Raw genomic sequence first — 23425 nt, 5'->3', positions numbered from 1 at the left:
GAGGACCTGATGCCTCTCTCCCCCAATCCAGGGAATGCGAGGTTGCCGATGGTTGACCAATAGGCACAGGCCACGCTGGAGCGACCGCGCCCAAAAACGACGTAGGAGCAACGATTGATTGCGGCCGCGGCCGCAATCTGGTTTGCGCTGACTGCATCGCACAATTGCATCCAGTTTGCTCGAGCGCGTCCAGTCTGCTCAAGCGCTGAAGGGAGCTATGGTTCGTCTGCTCGCGTCTCGCTGGCGCCTGGTTCTGCGGCCCGCATCGCGACACTGGTCTGGGTCGCTCGTCTCGTCAAAGACCGCACGAGGCGGGAAGGTCCAGTTTCTTTTGGGGGTATCTGTGTATGTGCGTCTGTGTGCCTGGGGCCCCATCCTTAAGTAGAAACTGGATAAGTGCTTTTCCTTGTACATTGCATCTCATTTCTTATAGTCGGATAACTCTGCCTTCTTGCATGCTCCTCTGCCCCATTATAAATAAATACATTTGTTAAATGTATCAGTTCGTTGCTGTGTTTTCTTCCATTGGATTAGCATGACGCGTGTTGGTGAATTACAAAGGCTGTTGCCGCTGTAAATGTGCGTTTGGACTGACTGAACTTCGGCAACCGTCCGCTCGGGTTGCGCACGGGTCGAGCACGTGAACGGCTCGACTCGTACGAGGGCCGTCGAGGGTGTGAGTATTCGGTAACTCGCCACGTGGAGCTCGTGGTATTTTGACGATTGGCAAATAACCTTGTACCACGTGGTGGAATTATTGACGACTCACGGTCCGGTAAGGGACCCGTACCTGTCGAAGTTTTCCGAATGGTACGATCTAAATTCCCGGTGTTCAGTAGAGTCAACCCGACTGCTCCACCTCGCGGTCGTGCTTGGAGCCGATGCCCGGCCCGCAACAATATTAAGTCTTTGCCTTGCCGGGGTTTGGCTTGTCCAACCTTCTCTTCAGTGGGGTATATATATATATATATATATATATATATATTTTTTTTTCTTTCTCTCTTTCTCTCTTTCTCTCTTTCTCTCATACTCATTTTATCTCTTCAGGAAGGGGGTAGTGTCATGATCACATGTTGAATGCCCAATCACCGAAATCTGGGTTCTCCCCATCATCCAATCTTTCGATGGAAGTTCTTCCAAAGCTTCATGAGGCACAATCGTATACTGCATCGTTCAACTGCTCTCAACACTCCGAAACAAACAAAATTAAGGTTAAGGTCAGGTCAGGTATGGGAGCATGTGCCAGAACAGCACGTCGCTGCGTCCACTTTCCGCCGGTACTCGAGGGGCCTCCGTCTGGCCATCCCCCAGGCAGATGCCAGGCCCATCCCCATCTCCTTGAGATGATGGTCAACCTGTTGCAGCCATGAGGCACGTGGTCGACCCACTGGCCTCCTCCACTCATGAGACTCCCTCGCTGAGAGAATCTGGTGAGCAGGATCAGAGTCAGGAAAACGAGCCACATGTCCATACAGCCGCAACTGACGCTCACGGACTATGCAGGTAACAAATCTCATCCGAGTCTCTCTCAGCAACCGCTCGTTGGACACAAAATCCGACCAGCGATAGCCAAGGATTCTCCGAAGAGACCTGGTACCAAAGGAATTAAGTCTCCGTCTCAGATTCTTGGTCAGAGTCCAAGTGTCGCACCCATAGAGCAAGACTGGAAGTACCAAGGACCTGAAGACTCGGACTTTCGTACTCCCACACAGGTACCGGCAGCGCCACACCCCATGATCCAGTGAATCCATGACTCCCCAGGCCCGACCCAGACGTCTATTGACCTCTGACTCGCAGCCAGCAGAGACATGAATCTCTCCACGACCTCAACATCCTCACCACAAACAGACACAGACAGGACAGCAGCATCCAAGATGTCACCGAAAGCCTGGATCTTAGTTTTGACCCAAGAAACCCGTAATCCCAACGGCTCCGACTCCTCATTCAGCACCTCTAGGGCCCCCAAGAGGATGTCTAAAGTCTCCGCAAAGATGACTGCATCATCTGCAAAGTCAAGGTCCGAGATCTTGACATTCCCAAATGACGCACCGCAACTTGATCTCTCCGACATCCTCCCTAGAATCCAGTCCATACAAGTGCTGAAAAGTGTGGGGGCAAGTACACATCCCTGACGAACTCCAGTAACAACTGGAAATAAGTCAGAGATGGTACCACCACACTTCACAGCACTCTCAGTACCAGAGTAGAGTTCAGACATCAGATCGATCAGTTTTGGTGGCACCCCACGAAGACCAAGAATCCTCCAGAGGACATCCTGATTCACTGAATCGAACGCTTTACAGAGATCAACATAGGCTGCAAGCAGCCCCTGCCGAAACTCTCGTCTGCGTTCGGTGAGGACACGAAGTGCAAGGATACGGTCAATCGTTGACCTCTTTGGTGTAAAGCCTGACTGCTCTGGACGCTGGTGCTCAAGCAGATGGTGGCGAACCCTATCGAGAATTATCCGAGCAAAGACCTTGCCCGGCACTGAGAGCAGCGTCACCCCTTGGTAGTTGTTGCAGTCTTGGCGATCACCCTTCCCTTTCCAGAGAGGGACAACAAGGCCCCTCTTCCAGTCAGTTGGGATGATGCCTGTGTTCCAGGCAGAGCACAAAACTGCATGCAACGACACGAGTGCAGCATTTCCACCAGCCTTGAGAAGTTCGGCATGGATGCCACAGATCCCTGGAGCTTTGCCCCGTTTCAACTGGTTCACCGCAGCCCGTGTTTCCACAAGCGTAGGTGGACCACAGTTGATCCGAGGATCAGCAACAGGGATTGTGACACCCTTGACGTCCAACTCGACAGTTGGGGGATCAGCCTGGTGCAACCGCTCAAAGTAACCGGCCCAACGGGCCTTCACTTCAGACTCCTCTGTCAAGAGCCTACCACTCTCTGCTCGAACTGTAGTGCTCCGAGGGATGGGCTTGGATGAACGTAATGCGCGAATTCCCCTGTAAGCGGGACGAGAATCACCTGTCCACAGGTGATGCTCTACCCCCTCACAGATTCCTCGCACATAGGCCTCCTTGTCCACCCTCAGTGCACGTACAGTTTTACGCCTCAGCTCCCTGAACAGCTCAGCTCTGCCATTCAGCCTGGCCCTGCGACTCTGGTCAATGGTATCCAGTGTCCCTTGAGAGACAAAATTCTTCTTTGCCCTGCGGTGAGCTCCAAGGCATCCACCGGCAACATCAAGGACGGTGGTCTTGAAGGCGCTTCACAACTCTTCAGGACCCCCCAAAGCACTCAGACCCCCCAAGTGTCCACTCAGCCTGTTCGCAAACTCCTCAGCTACTCTCTCATCCCTGAGCTTGGCAACATCCAGCCTCGGCTGGGATGGTACCATTTTCCAGGATTTAAGGTGCAGCTTTAGAGTTGCTACAACAAGCCTGTGGTCAGTATTGAGGAACTGAGCACTCCGGTAGACCCTGCAGTTCTGGATCATCCTCCAACGACCGTCAATGAGGACATGGTCAATCTCCTTTGCCACACCACCAGCGTTGGAATACCAAGTCCAGCGATGAGCTTGTGGGCGCTGAAACCATGAACCAGCCACCCTAAGTCCATGACTTCTTGCAAAGTCAAGGAACTTAGTGCTATTCTGGTTCATAGTTCCTGACCCATGGGGACCAACACACACCTCATAACCGTCCCTATCAGTTCCAGTCGATGCATTGAAATCCCCCAAGACTAGAAGTGTATCTCGGCTGGGGCACTGATCAACCACAGACTCGAGTGTGGCGTAGAATGCATCCTTCACGGTGAGATCACTCGCCTCAGTCGGAGCATAAACAGAGACCAGGGAAATGACACCTAAGGAGTGACGAATCCTTAATCTCATAATACGCTCGTTGACCGGTGTTACCTCAATTATCATTGGGGTCAGCTTATTGGACACAGCTACAGCAACTCCTTGGGTATGGTAACCATCAGAGCGACCAGACCAATAGTAGGTGTAACCACCCACCATTATCTCGCCGCAATCCGGTCTCCGAACCTCAGAGAGAGCTGCAAACCCGATGTCCAAACGCTTGAGCTCAGATGATAACAGAGACAGGTGATCATCCTCTCTTAGGGATAGGACATTCCAGGCACCCACCCGAAGGGACCGCCTCAGGTTAACCCAAGGAGACCGCCGTCTGGTGGACGACACCTTAAGGTTAAGGTTAAGGTTAAGCATCTCATGTCCATTACATGTGATATCAAAATTTTACCCTTTCCTTTCCTTTTTTTTCACACCGAAACGATATGCTAAAATATATAGAAATCTCAGTTGTATGTACACTCAAAAACAATCATCTCATTTGCTATTTCCATGTGGGAAGGGCAGCAGTATTTATCAGAGTTCCAATTTGCAATCAACAATTTTTTTTCATATTTGCAATCATTTTAACATTCATATCTGCTAAACAATCCAGTTTCATTCACAAGCAGTTCCAGAGCAACTGCCATTATTTATTTATTTCTTTACAGCTAACTTAGCACTTCCGTACTGAGGAAAAATGGTCAAGTCAGTGTTAGAAATACCTCAATTTACTTAAGTAAACGTACAATAAATACCACTTAATCAAAAATAACGCACCTGTCCAATGAATCAGAAAATAAATAAAATAGGTAATATTTTAATTGACTTGTGGCATCATTGCACTATTTTCAACAATATAATTGTTACACTCTGAGCGACTTTTTTTTGTATACCTTGTTGCTGCTCGTCTGAGAGCTAACACACAACGCACATCAAGGGGGGGCATGAGACAAGAGCGGAGGGAGTGGGAAGGACAAAACAGTGGGGAACAGAGACATGAGGAGATCTGTGGAAGGGAGAGGGATGGGACGGGGAACATGGGGAATAGAAGATGGACATCACAGGGACTTTCAGGAAGGAAAGCAGGGAATTTGAAGGAGGTGGGTTTGGGTGGATTATCAGGGGTAGATAAGATCGAGGATTTGGATGGGGGATGATAAGAGGTGGTGGTGAACAGCTGTTTTGAAGGCCTGGAGGGAAGAATGGGAATGAATAGAGTGAGGGAGTTTATTCTAAAGGCGGGAAAAAAGAGGAATGAAAGAGTGAAAGTGAGCAATGATTCATGATTTTGGTAGTTTTACCAGAAGGGGGTTGGTGGCGGACCTTGAGCGCCCTGCGTAAATGTGGTAGGGACAAATCGCAGAGAGAGCAGGGGGGCGAGGCTGGAGAGGAGATGGTAGAAGACAGAAAGACCACCGACCAACCTGCGGTGATTGAGTGAGAGGCCCAAAGACTCAGCCTCATTGCGGGAGATGCCAATGATCCGAAATGCTTTGGTTTCTACAGCGTGAAGCCGAGAAAGGTGGGAGGCAGGAGCACCAGCCCAGAGGGGAGAGCAGTACTCCATCAGGCTGCGGACGAAAGCTTTGTGAGTGGTCAGGAGCTCAGGTGGGCCAAGGAAGGACTTTGCACGACGGAGGATTCCGAGTGAGCGACTGGCTTTGAAGGCGAGGTTTGAAATGTGGCTTTCACAGGAAAGGTCATGGCAGATAGTGAGACCCAGACACTTGAAAGAAAGGACTTCTTCCAGAGGATTGTTGAGAAAGTGGATGGGGGGGGTTTCTAAACGGTCCTTTCGAGAGACATCGTGAGATTGTGACATTTGTCAGGATTGAAAGACATATTCCACGTGTTGGACCTGTTTGTGATTTTACTCAGATTTGCAGAGAGCGAAGAAGCTGCTGCTTACCGGTCTGAGGGATGACTGCTGGTACGGCAGAGGGTGGAGTCATCAGCAAAGAGATATAGAGGATTTTCCAGAGTCGGAGAGACTTTACATTCATTTCACATGCTAACGCTTTCTGTACTCGGCATGATTCTTGTTTATCTTTTGTTTTTGTTTGTCTTTCCACAAAATATGGAAGAATTTTACTTAAATTACAGTTCGGCCATACCAGCCACTAATCAGTGAGAGCAATACAATTATAATCCATGGTACAATTCCTTATTCCGTGAATTGATTTCATAATTAGTTGGTCTAGCCATTCTTCCAGCTATTCTGCATTATGCTGATGTAAATACCATGATGATTTCCCTCATTTATTGAATTTCCCTTACAGTTAACTTATGATCCCTAATATATAATGTTCAACAATCTGTCGAACAATTTAATAACATAGACCCTCCTTCAATACGATGGAAGTACCTCAACCTAATATATTATCTTCATTCAATTCTCAGTAACTTTTGTCTATCCTTTATTTATAGATCAACGAGTACATAGCTTCAGTGATTGATAATATATCAATCAATCAATAACCAACGGTGTACCTTACTGTGATATAACCGATCATTTACCTGAGTCCCAGGTTACTGATTTTAAATTATACTGCTGTTCCAAAAGTGTGGACACTACAAGACTTACATGATAAAGGTTTCTCAATTTGTAATTCCAAAACAAAACTTGATAATAATTAGAACCTAAAGAAACATGATGGTTCGAATACCATTATGAATTGTAATGGAGAAAAAGACACAATGAACACTAAAAATATTGTGCCTGCAGTGCTCTTAATGAGTTCTTTTTTTCTTTTATGAGCTGAGTCTGAAAGTAATTAACAAAGTTACCATACATAACTTCCATTAGTTACCAACTGTTCCCCATGTTAATGTATATGACAGCAAACCCGGTCATGCAAATAATGCATGCAAACATTATCACGAGTATCACAACTATACAGGTCAAAGCACACTGGTAATTCAAAGCTAGGTTGTTATAATTACATTAATTAACAGGAGTGATTAAACAAGTAGCATGGCTATCAATGTCGTCACGGGGCGATTCTTTTGGAAGTCTTTCTCGGGACTCTCAGCTCTGTGAACACCCTTATTGTGGGAGGGGTCCAAGCCGCTCGGCCTTGACATTTTACAGCAGTGCGAGTTGCCGAGCTGCGGACCACACTTTGGCTGCAGAGCATTCATTTGGAAACATTTGGGAACAAAAAGCTTGACATGGTTAAGAGATACAAAACGTTAATATTGGTTCATCGATCTGATGAGCATTCATTTATTTTATGATCAATGGAGCTGAAATATCTCAAAAAAAATAATCTGTAACCAATCTTTCTCATCACTATTCGGAATTCCATCAAAATTTAAAATATCTGACATTGTCCATTTTTTTCCCAATTCTCTCTCTCACTTATACAGCAAAATGCGGCAATATCCCATCACACTTACTCTAGCCATCTAATCACTTGCTCCGACCAATTAAATACAAATCCATTCCTTTATCAAAACAAATAAATACAGTTTAAACCTCAGTTTTTAAACAGGTGAACAAAAATTATCAAGTAATTTATCAAAGTTGAGTCACCAGGAGAATGGCACTCGAAATTACAGCCCAAAACACACGGTCCATGCATGCAGCTATCTCTTTTGGAACCTCCACCATCTTTTCCCCAAATAATGTTTAATCTCACTGTGGGGGAAGCATGGCAGAATTTTAACCTGCTGTTAGCACCCAACTGGTCTCTCTTCCCTTGGTTGGCAACTCTAGATGACTGTGAGGTTCAAAATCCCCCTTTGGAGTGCATTATTTATCCAATTTCTCTTAAACAGCTTTACGGTCTATCAGTGTGACAATAAAAACAAAATTGTAGTACAATTAAAGTTGATTCATGAATTAACCGGACAACGAGAGGCCTATATAAAGCCACCAGAGATGTTTTTGCTTTCTCCTATTCATGCCGGCAGCTTACCTTGGCAGACAAGCCTGCCAAGGAATGTTCTTGTGATAAGGCCTGCAACGGCTGTGTGTGTTCAAGGAGCACCAGACACTTGTCGAAGGAGGACTCAGACAAAGAGCCAGTCTCAGGAGCACTGGCGTTGTCTGTATTTTAACCCAATTTTCTTCACCACTTGATGTACTTGGTTCACAGATCAATCATTATAAGAGGTAACATTATTTCATTCATATATGCAAGGATTTTTGCCTGCCTGAATCGATCAAAGGGTTACACTGGGTGGTTTGCCATTGCCATTTGGAGACGAATGAAGACAGCACGTCCAGTCTAACGTCCGAGGGATCATGCATCATCTGTGAATCGCCCAACGTGCTAAACACCAATTGGGAGTTTGGGAGATGGTTGTGACTTTAACCATCACATTTATCTGAGAATCATCTGTGTGGAATAAATCATCGTTCATCACAAGGTACCAAAATCATACCCAACTACTTTACAAATCACTTAAAAACCATTCCAAATCACATTTCTACATTTTGATCACATTTTAAGTGGAATGGTTACGAATCAAATCAAAATTTTGGAAACATTTCTCTCACGTCATCGAGCACGGCACGTGCTTTTCGACACAGTAGCCCCCCAACCCCCCTTTAGATCCGCATATGAATTGAATGGGGGATTTCAGTATCCATAAATCTCTTCAAGCAGAACTAACAGCTGCTTGTAAGACCTCAGCTTCCTGGGCTGTACAATTGGAGGCAAATTCTCACTTTTATCAATTTAAAATCTTGAACAAAGCGCTATTTAAATAATTTTGTTTCGTAATGCCGGCGATAGCCATAATGCTGAACGGATCCCCGTTCAGAATATTGTTGCGGATTCGCGCCCGCCGGCGTGCGAACGGCCACGTAACTCGAATTGCGGCACGTCGCCCACCGGACGGACAATCCCGTCGTGACCCTCTTGGACTAACGCCGGGAACTAGTCACGGGTGGGCCTTTCGGCCTCACCACGATCGTGCCAATCGGCCCCCCGCGTGGGATAGGGTTGCTCGCCAAATTCGACCTCCCTAAGTACCCACACGGAGGGTAGACCGGGCGATCGCACCTCGCCGCAGGTCGACTTCAGACACGGGCCACTTTAAGCGACCCGTTCCGTACTATCGGGATAACCGAGCGGTGTTATCGTCAACCTGGACGGTTCGATTAATTATCGGGCGTTTTAGCCCACGACCAACCCTTTACGTGAAGTAAGATGGAGATTCAATAAAGGAAAAGACGAAGCGAAACGGGAAAACAGTTCAACATAAAGCACATTTATTTCGCGATGAACGGAAAGCACACATATAGAATTACACCAAAAGCAAATGTAAAAGAAGAAGAAACACACAATAATACACAAAAAGCAAATGTAAAAGCAAAACACAATGCAGATATACCACCGACTACCGAGCACACGGCAACACTTATACAGTTTTACTTCACAGACGGCGCCGACAACACATATACTCAAAGCAAAAGAAGAGGACCACCCTCAAGGATGATGGGGGCAGATGGGCCTGGGGCCGAGACCGCGTCGGGCCTACCCGTCTGATGAGCCGCAAAATGGCGGTGGCGCCCCGACTCCGCGGGCCTCGCGGACAGTGTCTGGAATGGGGTGGGAACGGGGCCCCCTTCTCGCACTATCTCAGCGCGGGAGGAAACAGGAGGGGGTTGTTGATGCTCGGGGGAAGGAGGATATCTCCCTGGCTCGGGTCCCGCGACGAGCGTCTCCACCACGACCTCGGTCGCGTTGCCGGCCTCTCCTCTCCGCAGCTCCCCGACTCTGACACGAGCACCCCCTCGACTGCCTTCGCCGCAGCCACCTCTCCAACTCTCCACAGCTCCGTCCAACTGCCTTCTCCGACTCCTCTCTTGACTGGCTCTTCCCAACTCAACTCCGAACTGCACTTGACTGACAACTACGAGCGAACGCGGCCCTTTATAGCCCCCCGTGGCTTTGCTCTTTCACCTTCGACCCTTTACCTCTGGCTGGCTCCCCATTGGACAGAAGAAAAGTGGGCGTGAATGCTTTTTGATCCGCGAATTTGCATATAGCGACCACACTCCGACGCACCTGGAGGCGGGGCCAAATCGCCCCACGCTTGCCGATAGGACGGAACAGAAGTGGGCGTGAGTCGTTTTTGATCCGTTTTCTTCGGAAAGGCTGTGCCTCTGCACCCGCTGCTCGGTGCGCGCCCTGCACGAGTCCAGTATCGGTGCCCACAAGCGGCGCGGGAATGACGGTGATGCGATGGTTGCGAGGGCGAGTTGTGACGGTAAAGGTCGTGGCTGTGGTTGTGAAGCGGCGTTGCGGTTGGTGGTTGTTGTGTGATGGCTGTTGAGACGTGGTTGGTGGTGGTAGTAATGGCGGCTGGTCCAAAATAAAGATAGTAAAAGAAAAACGGCTATCTAGAGGGGTCGCAGCCCGAATGAATGACATTTATTCCCTCTAAACAACGGGTTTGGGCCTAACTACACATATACTTACAGAGATATCTCACCTAAGGGACCTGAATGGTGGTTTGCGAATTTCGTCAACCACAACAATATATTTTAAATTCCCAATTTATCATTATTTCTATTTACAAACCAAGGCTCTCTGGTGTTTCCAATAGTCCTGCAGCATAGTCTGATATTTCAGATCAATTGTTCAAATTTGCATAAAAGCACCAAAATTGGTACACATGCAGAACAATACATTCCGAACAATTTTAGATATGGAGCCACACGAGATTGTGCCTTGGTCAGCTTCGGCGACCATTTTCCAAAATGGCCACCATTCTACTTTAGCGAAATTGGCTATATGCCAATTGAATTTTCATTGCAGGCTATATGCCCCCTTCTTGCATTTTCATTTTCTTATTGTATTGGTGGTAGATATAAGGAAAGTGTAAAATTCAGTAAATTGACCATGAAAAGGCATATTCAAATATTATGAGCCAGTATTTTTGGTAAAAAAAGCCATTATTTGATTTGTAAATTGCTGCTCTCCTGAAACTTTTCGCTGAAAAGTACCCATTATTGCCTGGAGAACAAGAGTCAAATGATATTCATCACATTCAATGGGTTTGGAAACAAAAATTGCATTATAGATTACATACTTTACTCTATTTTGAAAAGGGAACTGATAATCGTGATAATGACAAACTCAGAAAATGTAGTCAAATTATTGCACACTTCACTTTGAAGCGGCTACGGTTTACTGTCTACTACCATTCTACCAGGACACATGGTACACACATACATCAGTCTCGTACAATATGAGTTTCTGAGCTCAAGTGTACTGGCTCTGGATCAAGAAGTCAACACTTTTACAAGCAATGCGACTTTGCATTTGCACATTCTAAGCTAGGCCGATATCTCAGTCTGTGTCTACTGCGTCTGTCTACTGGCATTGTCCTTCACAAGCACACAGTCCAGTGCATTGCAGGTTAGCCTTCTTGCATTTTCAGCGGTTTCTACAGCCTTTTTTGCAGCTGCAAGACACCAGCTCGAAGCAGCTTTTTGAAGCCTCAGGGAGTGTGGTCCAGAACGGTTCGTTGGACCCATCCTCTGTTTGCCGCTAGCCCCAGCTTGTTGGTGATGGAAGCACGGGTTGAGGGACCAAGACCTGCCCTCAGAGATAGCCACCCTGGAAGACTGATCTCTTCACATGCTGTTCACTTCACTTTACATGCTTCACATATGGCACACAGTTCCCAGTTTGTGTTGGATGGGCCAACAGACGCACGGTCCATGGAAGAATGCACGAGCTGGAACTTCTTTGACATGCTCACTCCCGCTCGTGTTGACTCTGCTCCTGATGATTATCACTTGTCGTGATCCCAGCTGTTTAATATCCTCCAGCACGGAATACTGACGTTAATGTCCGAGCTTCAAGCAGTCCACGTGTGGACAAAGAGAACAACAAAAACACACCACTGTGTTTCAAATCGGCCTCTAAGGGTAGGCACGATATTTTAATGTCTCGATCTCAAAATGGCTGGTAACAGAGTTGAATACACAGCACAAAAAACCTGCCAGAACTCTTGGCAACAATAGAGTTCCAAAAACAGGTCGTAAAACTCACAGCTCCACTCAACGATGTCCGGGAATAACGATCACACTCTTCCGGATTTAACTCATTCCTTTAGACGGAGCTATCAACGATCAGTGCGACTGTGCTGTCGAGAGCCCTGGAAATCACTTGAAATCGCATTAAAACATGCGATTCGAAGCGCTCGATATATTTTTTTCACTCGCAATCTTAGAGCCACGTCTGTTGCCGACAATGGCGCCCCGGCTCTCACTCCGCCCACCCACCACGTGCCGACAAGCCAACCAATCCCTGGGAGCCTGGAAAAAGGTCACGTGACGTGTGGGTGGGACACGAAATTTGGTGAGAACATGGTTTTTCTCACAGTCCTCCGCACCTAAAGTAAAACCCGTCAGATAGACGGCGTTTTGAAACCAGTTATTGTACTAGTTGCAAATCACAGGGCAATATGATGGCAGTGATCGTTAACATTCTTGTACAATAAACAATGTTCATCCACAACACAATATGAAACACACTACACCATATTAATATCTACCCCATCTTATTTACCCATCGCCCACACCACAATAGAGAGACAAGGAGAACTAAACTTAAGTTGGGGAAAGCGTTTACAGGAGGGAAAACGGACCGAGGAGCAAGGCTCCTTCGGGAGGAACAAAAGGGCCCCAAACCGGTATCCCCTCTCTGCCTGTGGGCTTAACTTAACTTTGGTGCTACTAGATGGCGACTAAGGAGGTCAGCTGGTCTGTTCTCCACTCCTTTCACGTGTTTGACTGTGAGGTCGTATTCTGAGTGGAGAAACGCCCAGCGCAGAATACGCTAGTTGGAGGTTTTGGCTTGGCTGAGCCAACCGGGCGGGTGGTGGTCGCTGTAGATGGTGATGGGTCCATGGCCAATATAGACAGTGAATACCTGGATTGCCGCCATGATTGCGAGGAGCTCCTTCTCCATGGTACTGTAGTTCCGCTCCCTGGGCAACAGCTTGCGAGAGTAGTAGATGACGGGTTTCGCAACATCATCCTCGTTTTGTGTGAGCACGGCTGAGATCCCGAGGAAATATTGTCATGGGCCAATTGCATGACTGACTGACTGACGATGCCTCCCCGGTACGACAACTCGGTGTCATACCTTCCACGTCTGGGTGGAGGACATGTTCTTGGGGGAATATTTATGCATCAGCACACCTACACCATTCACAGAGTAGCCTGTTCGTCCAAGCTCGGAGTCTTCCCCCATTTCCCAGAGGGTGGCAAGGGTGGGATCGAAGTGCTGATCCTCCACTAGACTGGTTTCCGCAGACAATTTCGGGAGTGACCTCAGGCACAGAACTGGGGTTGCGAATCGCCTTGGAGGACTGATCCTCCTCACCGGATTCGCCGACCGGCGAACAAGTAGCTGGGGTCCCCGTGTCACAGACGGGAACGGTCCCTGAGGAGCCCGGCTCCTGAGGTTGGCCTGACTGGAGGCTCGGGTGGACTTCAGTTGAAGCAACGTCACCGTCGGAGGCTGGAGTCGAGGCGCGAGGCTCCTCGGGCCAGAGTGAAGATATGTCTGGCTCCGCCACTCTCTCTGCCTGTTTGCTCTAGGATCTAGTGACCACCGGACAGGTCAGAGTCAATAACTCCTCCCTGGCCATTGCATCATTGCCAATCAGCAAGGATACCCCCGGTACCGGGTAGTAGGGTACCACCGCACAGATCATCAGACCCGTGAAAATGTCACTCCGGACCTCGATGAGAGCCAGGGGAAACCAGCCAGGAACCTGGTTAATGCCCCGAAGGACGATATACTCGCCGGTATAATGCATCTGAGAGGCCAGAACTACCCCCGCCCGGAGAACACACAGCATAGCCCCAGTATCCCGAAGGTATTGGGCCTTAAACTTCACCACCTAACCAGGGCTACCCACTAAGGCTGTCCCTAAATAATCCTGATACAGAGGATGAATGGAATTAGCCTCGGTGGCAGTGACCTCTGTCACCGATGCCACCGTCATGCGTGAGGGCCCAGTTGATGACCTCCACTGACCTCCCTCCGATTTAACAACCGGGTTGCCTCGATAGGCTGGACTCGCTGGGTTAGAGAAGCAGCGGTCTCCACCGTGCCCCACGCGTTTGCAGAAAACGCACCAGGGCCGTGCCCTGGCCTGCAGCTCGCGACCGCCACCAGTGGAGGGCATTGGGGAACCCTTCCCCTCGATCCAGCCGCCGGGCAGACAGGGAGCGGTCTTGACCACAGAATCCTCAGTCTTACGACGCGACTGCGTGGCTTGCAACATTTTGCACGCCAAAACATGTTTATCAATAAGCTTGACGCAGTCTGACAAGGAAACGGTGTCTTTATCGACAAGAAACAACGCTAAGTCCGGCAGAAGCTGTTGATCGATACGGTAACGCACTAGGAGTTCCGCAACCGCTGGAGGTAACTCAACGCTGCTCCTCTCGAACCATCTCTGCAGCTGTTCCAACAAGACCCGCAAATGTTCCTCATAGGTTTGACTGGACTGACGAGTCCAACTGAAAAAATTACACCTATAAATACACGTGGACACCGCATAGGCGTTCAAAATCTCAGCCTTCAACCTCCGGTAATCGTTTACGTCCTCGGTTGCCATCCTCGCATACAACTCCCTCGCCTTTTCAGATAGATAGTCAACAACTTCTCTGCCATCTCCAGATACGTTTCTGGCTTCGTGTCTCCCGTCCAGTCCGGCAAATGAACATGAACAATTTCTGGGACTGGTGCAGCAGACACATCTGCCCGCTGTCGTTCAGTCAACATTCGCCACTCATGCTCTCTGACGCGTGCAGCCTCTGCCGCTGCTCTTTCAGCTATCTTTGCATCATGCTCCCTGAGTCGCTCAGCCTCTGCCCTGAGTCGCTCGGCCTCTGCCCTGTGATTCTCCCTGTTATACATGTCGAGTTGTTGAATCGGGGTCAGCCCGGACCAGAAGGTCGAACGCATGCATTTCGTCATGATGGGATCGCTCCCCAACATATCGGGTTCAGTGACCGGGTCAACGCTGATTGCATCGCTCACATCGACACCCACGTGACTGTCAACATGATCAGGTTAATCTCTCACTTCTCCAGGCGACATGGTTTGGCTACGAGGTATCATACGACAAGGGCACAAAACACAAAGTCTAAAAGGAGGCTGGGTCGAAATATTTCAGCAATATCTTTCACCACATGGGACGGGGCAATTCACACAGGGGAGGCAAACAATATCGGGGTGATACACCTAATTCGCACACAACGCTCTGTTGGGGAAATACGACACGAAATACCCAATATCACCACCGCACATCAAATTGCCAATGAGAAAATGCAACGTACAAATAACTCACGTTTTTTTTGTTGTTGTTGTTGGCCGATGACTGGCGTAAACACAAGATAGCGTCCTATGGTGAGAAAATCCCTCCAAGATGGCGTCTGCTGGTGAGAAGGTTCCTCCCAGATGGCGTCTGCTGGTGAGAAGGTTCCTCCAAGATGGCGTCTGCTGGTGAGAAGGTTCCTCCAAGATGGCGTCTGCTGGTGAGAAGGTTCCTCCAAGAAGGCGTCTGCTGGTGAGAAGGTTCCTCCAAGATGGCGTCTGCTGGTGAGAAGGTTCCTCCAAGATGGCGTTTGCTGGTGAGAAGGTTCCTCCAAGATGGCGTTTGCTGGTGAGGGAACGATGATCAGATGAAGGAAGATGGCGGCCCACTGTGGAATTTCTGTCTCAGTTCGAATCTCTTACTTGAACGGTCCCGGACGAGGCCCCATTTGTCGTGATCCCCGCTGTTTAATATCTTCCAGCACGGAATACTGACGTTAATGTCCGAGCTTCAAGCAGTCCACGTGTGGACAAAGAGAACAACAAAAACACACCACTGTGTTTCAAATCGGCCTCCAGGGGTAGGCACGATATTTTATTGGCTCGATCTCAAAATGGTTGGTAACAGAGTTGAATACACAGCACAAAAAACCTGCCAGAACTCTTGGCAACAATAGATTTCCAAAAACAGGTCGTAAAACTCACAGCTCCGCTCAACGATGTCCGGGAATAACAATCACACTCTTCCGGATTTAACTCATTCCTTTAGACAGAGCTATCAACGATCAGCGCGACTGCTGTGGAGAGTCTTGAAAATCACTTGAAATCGCATTAAAACATGCGATTCGGAGCGCTCGATATATTTTTCCACTCGCGATCTTAGAGCCACGTCTGTCGCCAACAATGGCACTCCGGCTCTCTCCCACCCCCCCGCCCCCCACCATGTGCCGACTAGCCAACCAATCCCTGGGAGCCTGGAAAAAAGGTCACGTTACGTTGTGGTTGGGACACTAAATTTGGTGAGAACATGGTTTTTTCACACACTCCATATTCTGCAGACACAAAACACCTTGTTACCACACTAATACTACTTACTACTACACCAATATTACCAATTACAACACCACTTCCACCACGACAACAACAAAATACTTCTGAACCTGTCACTGATGCTGTGTGCGAAAATGGATTTTCCCATAAAAATGACCATTTTTCCCCAATACAATGGTTGGAAATATAATTAATCGACAGAAATGACATTTGTTTTGTTTTCCTTTGTAAATGCACATCACATAGAGTATTTATCACCTCTGAGAAACCTACAAAGAGAATAAGAATGACAGACATCCCATGTTGTTAAAGTAGAATGGCAGCCATTTTCCAAAATGGCCGCCAAAGCTGACCAAGGCAAAATCTCAAGTGGCTCCATATCCAGAATTGTTCAGAATACATTAGTCAACATATGTACCAATTTTGGTGCTTTTATGAAAAGTCGAGCAATTGGTTTGCTATGCTGCAGTACTACAAGATTCCGATGGCTCTTAAATAAAACTTCGACACTTGCTTCAGTGTCTATCCAAATCACATTTATGCCCTTTCCTTCCTCAAAACAGATTCAAGTTTGGTGTTGGCCTGTGCAAGGAAAGAATCCATGACCTCGGCATTATGAAAGTGGCTACGCCAAAGAGGCCACAAGCAAAAGTGGTCTCTTGACTTAACATGTTGCATTATACAATTATTCTTTGATAACAGGTATTCAAATGGTACTCTTCGGAGGCCATCCATTTTTTTTATGTATGCAACATACAGTGTTCAAAGCCAAAATAGTGTACAAGGTTATCAAACGGTAAGGAAACTCGAGCTTTAATCCAATTTGACTCTCATGGTTTAACCACAGCACGAGGGAGGGAATTCTCACACGGAACATACACAATATTGTTGCGGGGCCGGGTATCGGCGACGAGCACGACCGCTTGATGGAGCAGTGGAGTCGTCTCTCACCGATCACCCGGAATTTAGATCGTACTTTTTCGGAAAACTCCGAAAAGTACGGGTCCCTTTCGGACCGTGAAGCGTCAATATTTCAGCCATGTGGTACAGGGTTATTTGCCAATTCTCAAAATACCTAGAGATCCACATGGCGATTTACCGAGTCTCCACAACCTCGATGGCCCTCGTACGAGTCGAGCCGTTAGTGGGCCAAACCCGTTCGCAACCCGAGCGGACGGTTGCCGAAGTTCCGTCGGTCCAAATGTCCCCTTACGGCGGCACAACGGCCTTGATAATTTCCCAACAAGCAGCATGCGAAGCCAATGGAGGAAAGGACACGAACAAGCCGATACATTTCACAAATGGGGATATTTATTAAACAATAGGTGGGGAAGGAGGGAAGCACGTAAGGGCAGAGTTATCCAAATATTGCGAAGCACGTAGGTACAAGCAAAAAGCACTTAACAATTCATTACAAATGGACTGGCACCACAAACACACACACGCACACACCCAAAAGAATTGGACGAAAGTGGTCTTTATTCGGACCTCCAGCCCGGAGGACAGTCGAGCTGGAGGTAAGAGTCTGTTTGACCATTCCGCCTCGTGCGCTCTTCAAGGACCAGGTCCTTGGGGCAGAACTGAAGCCGCAGCATGATCCAGACGCCCTCACGACCTGGCTCCAGGCGAACGGAAGTCAGCAGGGCGAGGTTGGCAGGAGAAGACCCTCCGTTGCACTGACCACTCCGTGTGCAGACGCTTTCGCACTCCACTACCTTGCGCGCAGATGCTCACTTCTTGCCAGAACCCCCATGTGCGCAGAGCGTTCCCATAATTATACCCCCCTCTTCACGGGGGGTGGGGGGGGAGTGGGGATGGTTCGCCTCCTCACGACCCTCCCTCTCTCACTGGCTGGTTTTGGTGCGCAAATCGCTCGTCGTCTCTCTCACTGGCCAAAACGAGTGGCAAGTCCGTCGATTGGCCCGGGGGCGTGGTGACGTCACGCGGACCCCTTTCCTCCTGTCGCGGGCCCGGATTGGCTGAGTGGCGGTCACCCCACCTGTTGCGCGCCGATTGGTCGAGGGCCGCCACGAAGCCCCTCCTTGAACTCCGCCTTCTTCCAAAGGACCGCCCCTCCAAATGGAAGTGAGCAACATGGTTCTGCGAGAGCTCCGCCTACGTACGTGCTGACACGCACGCAGACAATGGCGTCGGTCAGAGCAAGGTGAAGGTGACACTGGCATTGTCGTAGTCATGAGGGGTGTAAAGTAAAAGAAAACCCTGACTATCAAAGTAACTCACAGCGCAAGTACATTTATTTCGCCCATTAAACGTGGGGCGGGGATCCTAACTAAATACACATACTTATCGAAATAACTGAGCTATAGGACCTGTATGTTGAGTGCGATGGGTTCCATATTAGTTACACTACCCCCTCCCCTTTTTTACAGACTCGTCCCGGGTCATCAAATTTTCGTGTGACCAGCATGTGTAAGTTTTCCCCTAGTACATTTTACCTTCGTATCCCTGAGTGCGACAATTTTTTTTATACATGTCCCAAAAATAAATAACCTAATGGGCTGCGTAACTTGCTAACAGACTCATACAGACAACTTAACTAAAATTGCCAGCACTACAACAAACATGCAGGTGGGTTAAACTTATTGACAATTTTTTACCTTATCTATTTATTTACACTAACCATGGCCCAGAACGTGTCATCTGTGGGAAAGAGGCATGGCAATGTCAACAGTTTGTGTGTGTGGGTGAGTGCTCCGCAGCTGAAGGTCAGTCGTCCTCAGGGCCTGCTTAAAAGGTCCCTCTTGAGTGTTTCCTTCAGTGAACCTTTTGCTCTCCTTTCATACCCCCAGCTGCTGGATGCAACTCACTCTAACACGGCATGCCGTCCGACAGGCCATTTGAAGAAGTAGCCAGGCTGCTCACTGCAGTCTCTGGCTCATTTGAAGTGAAAGGATGGAGATGGTGCAAAACACAAAAATTGATGTAAACGATGCACGGGCTGCACCAAAGCAGTCCCCGTGTGCGGCTGCCTGCAGGGCAGTCCTTGCAAAACACTGGATGATCCTGGTGCACATGGTTGAGGATGATACAGGGGCAACGCAAACAAAAGGGTAGCAGGCATGGGGTTATGGAAAAGGCAGGCAAATAAAGGCATGGCAAGGCAAATGCGGACCAGCAACTGTAGCACGCAGGCTGGCATCTGAAGCTGGCCGGCCTCTGGTCTCGTTCCGTGAGGTTTGTGGAGGGAGTGCGGTGGTGCCGGCCGCTCTGAAAATGGGCTCGGACCTACCCTACTGTCTCCCCCAACCTATCGCCTTTGCCTGTCTCTATCCATACCCACTCCCTTCATTTGCAACGACAAAACAACAAAATTTAGCCCCTTTTATTTATTTATTTATTTTTTCTTTTCTTTTTATAATTCCGTCTCCCTAACCCACTTCCTGTCTTTGTCTGGCTAACCTATCCTGTCCATCTACTCCCAACCCCTATGTTCCTTTTTGGAGGGGAATAAGGGAGAGACTAGTGTCCTGTCTCAAGGCCCACCAAAGCCTCAGAATGGCCTCCCCAGATTTCAGCAATCTCACCAAGGTGGGTCCAGTGGCCCATAGAAAGCAAAGGGATGGATGGTGGGAAGGGGTACATCTCCGAACTATCCTAGCATTTATTACTTTTAAACTACCCCGGGGCCTTTCCATACGCCTGTCTCTTAAACTATCGGTTCTAGAAACCATGATTCCCTCAGCCTGTGTTGGTGTCCATTATAAATTTGGGCCTAGCCTCAAATTTTCCTTCGTGCCCTTGCACAATTTCATGGCTGGGCAGCGTGGCTCACTTGGCAGGGATTCCCCCTCTGCCGAACTCAAACTACGGCACCCCCGGGCCCTGAGACCGTCTCCGAGCCTACCTGCTCCCGATGAACAAGGGGGGTTGCCCTTCCTGGCATTGCCCCCCTTCCATGCCCATGTGGCATCTTTGGTGCTCCAGATCCCGTGCCGCGGGTCGCCCATGCCCAGTACACTATCTCGGTCCCTTGGACCCTTGGCTTACTCTGGCCGACTACTTTGGTGCCTGGGGTGCCCACTACGCGGTACTCACCTTCCCAAGCCACGCTCCCAGCCGGTCAATTTTACTACTGCACCCCTCCAAATGGGTATCATGCCTTCACTCACCACTAACAACAAAACGACCTCCTTTTTGTTAATTTAACTAGCCCACAAACTAACATTAAACTGACCCCGGGGTCACTTGGGTGGGAATCACTCCTCCACCCACTCATTCATTCGCAGCATGCATTCCACTCACTCACTAAGGCCCGCTGTCCCACACTCATTCATTGTACACTTTTTCCTTTCTCAATAACTCAACACTACCATTCTCCTAACTGACTCATGCTCCCTCGTCGTCCCTTATACTAATGCACGTTCCATTTAATCTACGTAGCTAAGCCATGTCCCCACTACACATTCCATATCTATCCATGTCTTCCAGAAAAACCCAAAAATTAATTCTCTAAATCTATCCTAAAATCCCTCGAACTAACCCATTCCACGGGCTCCATGAGGAACAACTCATGTCCCCATGAAGCCGGTCTAACTAACGCTAACCCATCCCACTAAGCTATTGCTTCCTTTGCCCAATCCAGGATGCTTACCACAAGCAAAAAGCACTTAAGAATTCATTACTTATGGACTGGCGCCACAAACACACACACGCACACACCCAAAAGAATCGGACCAAAGTGGTCTTTGTTCGGACCTCCAGCCCGGAGGACAGTCGAGCTGGAGGTGAGAGTCTGTTTGACCTTTCTGCCTCGTGCGGTCTTCAAGGACCAGGTCCTCAGGGCAGAACTGGACCCCCAGCACAATCCAGACGATCCAGACACCCTCACGACCGGGCTCCAGGCGAAAGGAAGTCTGCAGGGCGAGGCTGGCAGGAGAAGACCCTCCGTTGCACCGACTACTCCGTGCGCAGACGCTTTCGCACTCCACTACCTTGCGCGCAGTTGCTCACTTCTTGCCAGAACCCCCGCGCGTGCAGACCGCGCCCATAATTATACACCCCTCTTCAGAGGGGGGGGTTCGCCTCCTCGTGACCCTCCCTCTATCACTGGCCGGTTTTGGCGCGCAAATCGCTCGTCGTCTCTCTCACTGGCCCAAACGAGCAGCAAGTCTGTTGATTGGCCCGGGGGCGTGGTAACGTCACGCGTACCCCTTTCCTCCTGTCACGCGCCCGGATTGGCTGAGTGGCGGTCGTCCCACCCGTAGCACGCCGATTGGTCGAGGGCCGCCAGGAAGCCCCTCCTTGAACTCCGCCTTCTTCCAAAGGACCGCCCCTCCAAATGGAAGCGAGCAACATGGTTCTGTATGGGCTCCGCCTACATACGTGCTGACACGCATGCAGACAATGGCATCGGTCAGAGCGAGGTGAAGGTGACGCTGGCGTTGTCGTAGTCATGAGGGGTGTAAATTAAAAGAAAACCCTGACTTTTACAAACACAGGCTGCTTTCACTCTCTGCCTGAAGTTTTACATTGAATCAATTTATTCTTTCGTCGTCATGAGGGGTGTAAAGTAAAATAAAACCCTGACTATCAAAGTAACTCACAGCGCAAGTACATTTATTTCGCCCATTAAACGCGGGACGGGGATCCTAACTAAATACACATACTTACCGAAACAACTAAGCTATAGGACCTGTATGTTGAGTGCGATGGCTTCCAAATTCGTAACAATATTCCATTCGTGCATCATCCAGCCGTTCTCAAGGCATGATGTGATTCATGACTCAAGACACACTAAAATTGCCCATCCAGTTGTGGGAATATTCAAAACTGCACCGAAACATATGTGCGCATGAACATGATGTGTATTCATGCTTAAACAGCAGACAGAAGGGATAAACAGCACACACAATAAACATCCCTCTGCTCTAAGTCATGAACCAGCTACCAAATCACAAACAGAAAGTTTCAAACACAGGCTGCTTTCACTCTCTGCCTGGAGTTTTACATTGAATTGATTCATTCTTTAGTAGTTGCAATATCATTTCCAACAAGACATTCATGTATGACATCATACAGTAATCTTCAGTTACTTATCGAGCTCACAATCGCTTCTAATTCGGATGTTCACCAAGATCAAATTCACACACACCACCTCGCTATCAGTTCTGGTCTTAAAACACTCTCAACGGCATCCGCCCTGCAACCCAAAGAGACCGCACCACAATGCTACTGTCTTTTAAAACAAGCTCATATATACCCAGTTATTTGTGTCCATGCCAAAGATGCAATGACATGTGAGGAGTCTGTCATCATCGTTTTTCCTCTGGCATTGGCGTGTGCACTTATTCCAGTGAAATCTACTGGACTCGCACACGCTCCATTTCAACACTCACTTAGGCCTAGGTCACATTTGCTCTACAGCGAGGATACGGCGGCCGTACGCCCTCTGAAGTGACAGAAACGTGCGGCGGCCGCAGAGAAACTGAGGTGGCCTCAGGGAGGCCCAACGCCGTTTGGCTATATTTTACAGGCCGTAGGGGTGCCGTGGAATTATAGCGCGGAGTTATAACTTTTTTTCATTTCTACGTTCGCCGTAACAATTCGACAAGCCAAGCTATGACGTAGATGTGTTCCACGTCGACCGTGCGTAGAGCGTACGGTGGGCTTGCGTTGTTCGTGCGGCTGCCGTAAGCTCTTCTCAATGAAAAATGAATTTTCCCCCCAAAAAATTACGGCGGCCGCACTATTTCCACAGTCGCCGTACAGTGGCCTTGCGGTCTATGTGACTACCTGCGTGCAACGCAGGGTTGACGCACGGTTCCCCTACGCCCGCCATGCACCTACGTACGGCCTCCGTGGCAGTCTGCGTCGACCTGCGTCCACCGTGCGCTACCGCTAGAGATCGGAGTATAGGTGTTTCCCTATACCGTGGTGCCCCAAGAATCCCAATTTAATTCGTTCCCGGAGGCTGTTCGGATTGCAAAAAGTTCGGATTCCAAAAATATTTTCCCAATAAGAAATAATGGAGTGAATTAATGCGTTCATGGACCCAAAGAAAACCCACTTTCAAGACACTTTAAACTGAAATTCCCCATGTTTAAGATAAAATAAGATGAGTAAATGACCTTCGGTGGCGGTGTATTGTATGTAAACTGGTACAATCACCACATCCAAAGGTCCACACAGGCTCGTGCTCCGGCCTGGGTTCCGAGTGCGCGAACGCTGCCCCCAGGGCAGCTCATCAAACATGATGCCCGCAGAACCACAATCACTTTCATCAAATGCATCGGGCTGAGGTAAT

At 48.7% G+C, this 23425-nt stretch overlaps 1 protein-coding gene across 3 annotated transcripts in view; it reads right to left on the bottom strand.

Annotated features, from left to right (window-relative positions):
- LOC147032414 (ubiquitin carboxyl-terminal hydrolase 17-like protein C) overlaps positions 1 to 23425 on the bottom strand; it is a 69994-nt gene that overhangs the window by 15907 nt on the left and 30662 nt on the right. The gene's annotated exons all lie outside the window — the stretch shown is intronic.

The sequence above is a fragment of the Eptatretus burgeri genome, chromosome 2 (assembly GCF_056783735.1).
Source record: "Eptatretus burgeri isolate ZD-2024b chromosome 2, Ebu_testis_v1, whole genome shotgun sequence".
NCBI lineage: Eukaryota > Metazoa > Chordata > Myxini > Myxiniformes > Myxinidae > Eptatretus > Eptatretus burgeri.
Note: the sequence above shows the minus strand (reverse complement) of the source record. Positions and strands in the feature narration are given on the sequence as shown.